The sequence below is a fragment of the Monomorium pharaonis genome, chromosome 5 (assembly GCF_013373865.1).
Source record: "Monomorium pharaonis isolate MP-MQ-018 chromosome 5, ASM1337386v2, whole genome shotgun sequence".
Taxonomy (NCBI): Eukaryota; Metazoa; Arthropoda; class Insecta; order Hymenoptera; family Formicidae; genus Monomorium; species Monomorium pharaonis.
Window position 1 is genome coordinate 29,364,017 of NC_050471.1, and position 8,998 is coordinate 29,373,014.

Sequence of the window (8,998 nt, forward strand, 5' to 3'; positions counted from 1 at the left end):
CTCTTTAATTATACAAAAAAATTTTAATGAATGAATCGAAGAAACTTTTTTTACAATTTATACAAAAAATTTTTACATACGAAAGTAATACTGTGCATTCATTGATTGGCATGCATCTTTTAGATTTTAAATTATGTACCACTTGATGAATGAACAATTTTATTAGTTATCTTTGTAAGCAATTTTTCTTCGTACGAATTCGATAATCGAGCCACAGATTGTATAGTTACGGACCTGTTCCCACAGGAAAAGAGACAGAATATATCCACCTCTCTGTCGATTCTCCCCGCGCGCGCCTCTACACACCAAAGCCCCTGCATTAGCATAAGCTCTACGGCTGTGAAACACACACACACACACACACACACACACGCACGCACGCACGCACGCACGCACGCACGCACGCACGCACGCACGCACGCACGCACGCACGCACGCACGCACGCACGCACGCACGCACGCACGCACGCACGCACGCACGCACGCACGCACGCACGCACGCACGCACGCACGCACGCACGCACGCACGCACGCACGCACGCACGCACGCACGCACGCACGCACGCACGCACGCACGCACGCACGCACGCACGCACGCACGCACGCACGCACGCACGCACGCACGCACGCACGCACGCACGCACGCACGCACGCACGCACGCACGCACGCACGCACGCACGCACGCACGCACGCACGCACGCACGCACGCACGCACGCACGCACACACGCGCGCGCGCAATAAGTATAATCCGATCAGCGTCCCCCACGTAGTGCATATTAGACAACGCTAATGCCAGCGGTAAGCGTCATTTAAGAAAAAAGTAAGGTTGATTTTTTAAATTGGTCAAAAGAGTATAGAAAAATTGTTGAAAAAATGTTGTAAGCAATTTTAGCAATTCCAAGAATAATAAACACGTGGAATAAAAATGTTTTATTTCATAAACGTTAGTGTTTATTACTGGGGAGTAATCGTACTATAAAACTTTGCTTTAGCGATATGATTGAATCTTTCTTCACAACAGTACATTGAACGAAATGGAAACCGTAAAATATGCGATTTTTACGTAATTTTTGAACGCGATTTGTTGTTAGAAAAAGTAAAGCTGTGAAAAAATTAATAATAGCATTCAAAAGTGCAAACTTTCAGCTTTCCAACGCTTTTTTGCTGAACGCTGTACATTGATCTGTTCACGAGTAACAAGCGATGAAAGTCAAAATGATCATTTTTGCTTAAAATCTCAATAACTAGGTCAAAAAAATTCGTACAGCAATTGACAGTCACTCGACATAAAAAGAAAAGATCCCGCTATAAAATGCACATAACAGAAATTCTCTATGATTTTTTTCACGCGAGATGCAGCGCAGCAAATTTGCATTAAAAATTTTCATTTTAATGGGCCAAGCTTTATCATTGTGCCACGTTGGTGAAAAGAAAGATAACTAAAATCGCCAAAAAGCGTTTGAAAGAAGAAGTTTCAAGCTTTAAAAAGCTTTTTGGGTTTTGATTCTACGATAATTTTTCGCCAAGTTCCAGCGGTTTGAAAATAGCCTAAATTATCGATATGTGAAAAGTGTTCCCTATTTTTTTTTGACTAGTGTATTATCGATCTTCAAAATGAGTTTTAAATCATTAAGAAGGTACTCATTGTACAGTGCAATCATCTGACACGGTTTTTTAAATACTTTTACATATCTTCAAATAGTTATTTGTTTATTTATTAAAAAGAAATAAGTATAAATACATTATATTTTATAGTGATTATAATTGTTTATAGTTACTATAAAATATAATGTATTTATATTTATGTTTTTTTAAAATAAACAAATAATTATTTGAAGGTATGTAAAAGTTTTTTTTTTAATGTGTCAGATGATTGCACTATATACCACGAGTATCTTTTTAATAATTTAAAACTTATTTTAAAGCTCGATAATATAACCATACTTTTTAAATATTTTTTAATATTTTTTTAGTAGCCCTTTATAATAATTTTTAAGAAAAAAGTTTATAATATATACAATATTTAATAAATATTTAAAATAATCTAGAATTTTAATTAAAACACTCATACACAGACACACATACACACACACATACCCACACCATTTTCCACAAAAGTAAATTTAAATTAAAAGAAAGTGTAAATGGACTTTCAAAAATTAATAAAATTATAATCATTTGTTAGAAGTGAGAGAGAATAAGCTGCAGAGCTAAAAGATGTAGGGAATAGAGAGAATAGATCAGTTTAGTTTCCAAATGGTTGACAAATATTGAGAGTAATGTCCTTTCAATTTCAAGCTTTTGAGTTTTGAGTTCACAAGGCTTTATGTTTTTAAGTCGATAAGCCATTAGGTTTCTTTATGTTTTACCATGTTATATTTTATTATGTTGTGTTATGCATTATATTGTCATTATGTTTTCAAGTGCAAAGCGTTAATTTTTTTAATTCTGTAATGAGTTTTAATATTATTGCTAAAGGATAATATGGGACATGTAATTGAAGGCCGTCCGAAGCCGAAAGGCAAGGATTTTATAATAATAAATAATATAATAGTAATAATAATAAGAATAATATAATTATTTGTAACGTATAATAAATAATATATGTATACGTATATTACAATATAACGTTATTTTTCTTTACCCTTTATATTTTTCTTAAAATTAATAAAAAGATAAATAAGTTGTGTGGCTAGTCGCTGCACATTTTAGTAGAACATTATATAATGAGGGCATAAAGTCGGTCTATTGTTTGTATATGTTATTCTTAGAGGAATATGATTTTATCTTGTAAAAATTAATTTAAACCAAATAAAGTTTAAAAAAATTGCAAAAAAGAATTTTTTAATTATCTGTCATATTTTCGTCAATTTTTAACAAATTTAAAAAATTTATTAGTTTTAGAAAAGTAAAAGATATATCTATAATTAGGATAAAAAGGATTTTGGGTAGTGTTTCAAAAGTATAATTATTTTGACAAATATACAAACAATCAATCTTTTTATTTTGCTATAAAATTGTGAAAAATCTTAAGTTTTTAAATATAGAATACACTATTAAAGTAAAAAAAATTATTAAAATATTTTTATGACTCTATATATATATATATATATATAAGCGACACTCGTCACACTGTATGGTATCCTATGATCTTCACACACAGGCACTTTGTAGCGTAAGTGCAGCTGTAATACTCATGGTGGAAGGATATAAGGTGTGCTCATACGCATATGCTTTTTAACAGCCAATGAAAAGTTGCTTCCAGATACCGCCATCTTGCCGCGGTATTTTCAATTTGTTATATCATAATAGTACCTCAATATCATCCAAACCAGAGTATTCAGACTCCAATTCTCAATAATTCGGAAAAAGGCCTTATTCTAAATAATTACAAATTATTAGAGATGAAAATAATTGAAGGTGATAGTTGGGATAAAAATAAAGAGACTAACTTTTTCATAATAGGGCCTAAACACAATGCCAGACAACAGGCAATAGGAACAGAAATAATGAAAGAGAGAAAGGATCTCTTCTCTCTTTCTTTCGTTCTTTAAAATGGCCGCATCTGGAATCTGCGCAGTACCGAAATTCGTCTTGAGTATGAGCACACCTGTTCTTCCACCTCTTTGGTAATACCTCTTTTTCTAGCGCTTCTAGCGCTTATTTGTTTATCGCGATGCTCATCCCATCCCTTATGTTGATGGATAGAAACACTGTTTTGTATTAGCATCGAACGAAATGTAGGTATATACACAAACGTCAAACTAGGGTGTAAACAAACTCCACTTCTACTTTACGCTTGTACTGTTTGGAAACTAAGCTAGTGTCCCGATCAAAAATGTTTCATGTAAAAATATATAAAAATCTGTAGAATTATGTATCAAAAATGTCCATGCAAAATTTTATATTGTATATTTTTATATAATTTTACATAATTTTATATACTTTTATATAATTCTGATATAATTCTACAAATTTATATATACTTTTACATGAAACATTTTTTATTGAGAAAGAATTATTCATATGTAATTATATATAATTGTAAATAAGCAATTTTTTTCCCGGCAAAAATTTTTTTATACAAGAGCATCATTTTTATACAAGAGTATAAATCTATAAAATTATATCAAAATTATATAAAATTACATAAAAATATACAATGTAAAATTTTGCATGGACATTTTTGATACATAATTCTACATACTTTTACATACTTTTACATGAAAAATTTTTGATCGGGGTCCCTCTCCATTCTTAAGACTTTAAATTGAATTATGGTCCCGAATTGATCTCTTCATCTGCTAAAGGAAGATTGTTTATAAGGCTGTTTTTGGCTCCTTATGGAATTGGCTCAAATTTTGCAGATACAATCTCTGCAAAGGTCCTAAATAATTTTCAGAAATCATTTATTAAAACAGTGTTTTAATTTGGAAAACGAGGTATCCAAAGTTTTAAATTTTATAGGGAATTTCATGTATTTGCAGATTGTTTGTTGTATTCATCCTGATATTGATCAATCACCCCAATCACCAAATTTTCTCCAAACTTTGTATGATATCTAAAATATGTAATTTTGGTGATTTTAATTTAATGCGCTCATGTTGAGAATGAGACTTGAATTCGAAGATATTCCATTATATAAAGGAACAGTTGGAAGAACCTTACTCTACCCGCTGAGTAAAATTTCCGAACGCAGCCAGAGAAGTAACAGGATGATGGGGCAGGACTTAAGGGGAGCAAGTCTGTAAATCAAAACTTTTTAGCAATTTTTTTTTTGCTTAAATGTATAGAAAATTTTCCGTAGAATATGAAAAAAAATAGTAGAAACCGATTTGAGAGTTCCTTCTATGTTATTTTCGTCGAAAAGTGAACAATCGAATTGGGCGGAGCACTCATGTAGACGAGTCGGAAACTCAGTCTTTCGATCCCTCTGTAATAAATGTTAACCTGGCTCTGTTAAAATAATGTTCAAAAAACAGAAAGATCTGCTCTATGGCCCTGGAATCGCAGATTAGCAAAAAACTGCGGTAAGTTAAAATAAATTACGAATTTTTCACGATTTTGTTACTCGAACTTTAAAGCGTTTTTCTCCAAACTACTTTTTTAAAATTGTCGTGCAAGATAACTCAAAAACTATTCATCCGATTGAGTTCTCCTTGTGCATACATTTAGATAAATACTTTCCTCATAAATTGAACCTTCATTTGTAATTGTATTGTTTAAATAAATTATTTTTATTGCATAATTAACACGAAAATTTTTCGTAAAAATCAATACTTTTTTTTCTACGTGTCGCCATTTTTACAATTTTGCATTATTTTCTTTAACAATAAGTTCAATCGATAATGCAAACCATACAAAAAAGAAATCTATTTGGTTTTTTTGTTTCAGATGAATACAAGCAGCGCTACATTACACGCCGACAAGTGACTTCAACGTCGACGCATTAGATTTACATTATTATTATTTATAAAATACATATTATTTTTCTGTCAAAAAATATTTTTTTAGTAGTTCAATATTACAATAACATACCCTGAAAATTTCAAAAAAATTGGTTGTATAATTTCTTCAAACAAAATTCCAAAAAATCATTCAATTTTCAGTGCGTTACATGACTTGCCTTCCTTAATGGGAAGTTGTTTGGACTGGAAGTAGATGAGATTCGAGGAACACTAAGTTTTTCAACGGTTGGGAAGAAGAGGAAGGAAGGACTTGATTAGAATCCTCAGTTGTTGGAAATAAAAGGGAATGAAGAACGGACGGGAATAGATAAGTAAAAAGGAAGAAAAATAAATTGTGGCCGTGAGACATACTCATTACTGGTTCTCGAACCAGTTCTCGAACCGGTTCTCGAAATCTGTCTAAATCGAGTTTTCTTGACCGGAGCGGTATTGAAGTTTATTCACGCACTGATTCTACATTATTGTATTCTATTATAACTACTGCTACGTACTGATTCTATTATGTTATTATTCTGACTGCCATACTTCCAGCTACTCCGACTCTTAATGATTGCGACTCTTAAAATGATCTGACTAAATCTTTGTGATTTGATAGGCTTTCTGTGATCTTGCTGACTCTGCCTCTCCTCTACTCTACAACTGACAACAGGGTACCACTGACTACCGACTACGCTGCTCTTCAGAATATGGTATTTTTACACATAGGGCCTTACAGAGGTAGGATCGAGATGTAGGTGAGACGAACTGGCTCCGATCCACAGGAATAAGCAAGAACTTGACAAAGTGCTCGCGATCTTTTGGATCACGGTTTTGTAGTAATTGTTCCTGAAAGAGAAATTTGGATGTGGGTGATTTAAAGGTTCTAATTGGCAGGATTCTTTTCGGGACTGCGTGAGAAGTAGTTCTTAAAGTTTGGATAGGTAATTGCTTGGTTATGGGCTAAATGTTTATTAGGATTGCTAGTCTGATTGCATCTGGCGCTTATCGGTGATCGTTAAAAATCTGTAAATGTAGGTCTTAAACTGTCGAGAGCCGGCGACGCTGTGTAAATATTTAAATTTTTATTTCGACGGAACCTGACCTCCGCCGAATTTTAATGACTTTATTGTCAGGTTCTTTTTGATTATGAGAATTAGACACCCTTGTGATACGGAGTTTTTTAGCTCCGCAACCTTTCGATCGCAGATAAGTCTCAGAATGTTTCGTCTATCTTATTTATTTCTAAAAAGTCAGCGGATAATAAAAACGCGAAGTCTCCCGGACATAACAATAATAAATAATGAGATAACATATGTTTGACTTTCTTTGAGTCTTTTTTGTCATTGTGTTTAATTATACAGGGTGTCCCAGAATGAATAATTTTTATTTTACAGAGTGAAAGAAAATAAAATTTTAAACTAAAAGTTTCTTTAAAAATTTTGGCTTAGACTATTATTTACTGAATTATTAATAAATAAAGTTGATCAATCAGACGGCGCGCGGCCGGCATACGCAGCAGCGTAGCGTGCCATGTGGCTTTACGGGCTCTCCACGCGCTTATTACACATTCCGTTACTTAAAGCTTTATTTTTATTTTTTATATTAATGAATAATTAAATAAATAAACTTAAATTAATAAATAAATAAAGAAATAAATAACTAAGTAAACTAATAAGTAAATAAATAAAAATAAATTAAATTAGAAATTATTTCAATTCCTTATTATTTTTAGTTGTTAATTATTTATTTGTGTACTTGTATTTATTTAATTATTTAAAATATTTATTTGATTCAATTACTTAATTCTCATAGTTGACTTAACAACGATAGACAAAATTAACTACAGAGAGTGTGTTATACAAAGGTATAAAAAAAATGGTTGATAAAAAGTATTAAAATAAATTGTTAGTAAACAATTTGTTTAAACAATTTTTTAAAGAATTATTTCAGCATGTGTTTTTAGGGCCACAAAAACCTAAAACGTGGAACAAATCTTAGCCGCAATTTACGTAAAAATGTTTTACTTTTAAATAAATAAAAATTTTAATTTATTTTACTCCTTCCTCTCTTCTTTAAAAAATGTTTTCAAATAATAAGAAAAAAATAAAAAATGGTAGAATACGAATTATTTTTATTAATTGAATTTAAAATAATAGCACCGAATTCTACGGGAAAAATTGCATAAGGAACGCATGATGCATATCAATATTAAGAAATTATTTAAGAAATTGTTTAAACATTCTTTTTAAAACTGTTTTTAAGTAAAAATTGATAGCTCCTTTGCTACAAAAAAATCACTCTAATAATAATAAAAAACACATGCTGAAATAATTCTTTAAAAAATTGTTTAAACAAATTGTTTACTAACAATTTATTTTAATACTTTTTATCAACAATTTTTTTTATACCTTTGTATAACACACTCTCCGTAGTTAATTTTGTCTATCGCTGCCAAATCAACTATGAGAATTAAGTAATTAAATCAAATAAATATTTTAAATAATTAAATAAATACAAGTACACAAATAAATAATTAACAACTAAAAATAAAAAATAATAAATTATTGAAACAATTTCTAATTTTATTTATTTTTATCTATTTACTTATTAGTTTACTTAGTTATTTATTTCTCTATTTATTTATTAATTTAAATTTATTTATTTATTCATTAATATAAAAAATAAAAATAAAGTTTTAAGTAAGAGAATGTGTAATAAGCGCGTGGAGAGCCCGTGGAGCCACATGGCACGCTACGCTGCTGCGTATGCCGGCCGCGCGCCGTTTGATTGATCAACTTTATTTATTAATAATTTAGTAAATAATAGTCTAAGCCAAAATTTTTAAAGGAACATTTAGTTTAAAATTTTATTCTCTTTCATTCTATAAAATAAAAATTATTCATTCTGGGACACCCTGTATATAGATGATTTGATATCAGGGTTGGGAACGTTACCTTAAAAAAGTGTTACCGTTACTGTTACTTTTTGTAAAAAGTAACTATTTACCGTTACACGTTACTTATTTTAAAAAATAACGCGTTACCGTTATTGTTACTTAGAAAGTAACGATTTGTTACTTTTTTCGTTACTTTTTTGAAATGCTAAAGTAAGATGTTAAATTATAATTAATAATCAATATTAAAACTTAAAACTTTAAACTAGTTTTCTAATATATAGCAAGCTTTTTTATATTAAACTCAACTAATAATTATTCTAATTTTTTATATTAATATTTTTATTTTTTTAATATACTTATCTTTGTAAGAATTTATATTATAATTCACAAATGTTATTTTGTCAAAAATTTTTAATAAACTTTGTTTTTAAAAATTAATGTCGTTATATAAGCATTCCAATATTCACTGCCAGTATTGAAAGTCTATAGTTCACGTTTCATATATACATATACTATAGACTTTTAGATTTTTAGTACTAGCAGTGACTATCGGAATGCAGCCTAAGATATAAGGTAGAGAATATTTTTCAAACATATATTTAAAATATATTATAAAATATGAAAATATATATTTTATAATTGCATTTATTGCA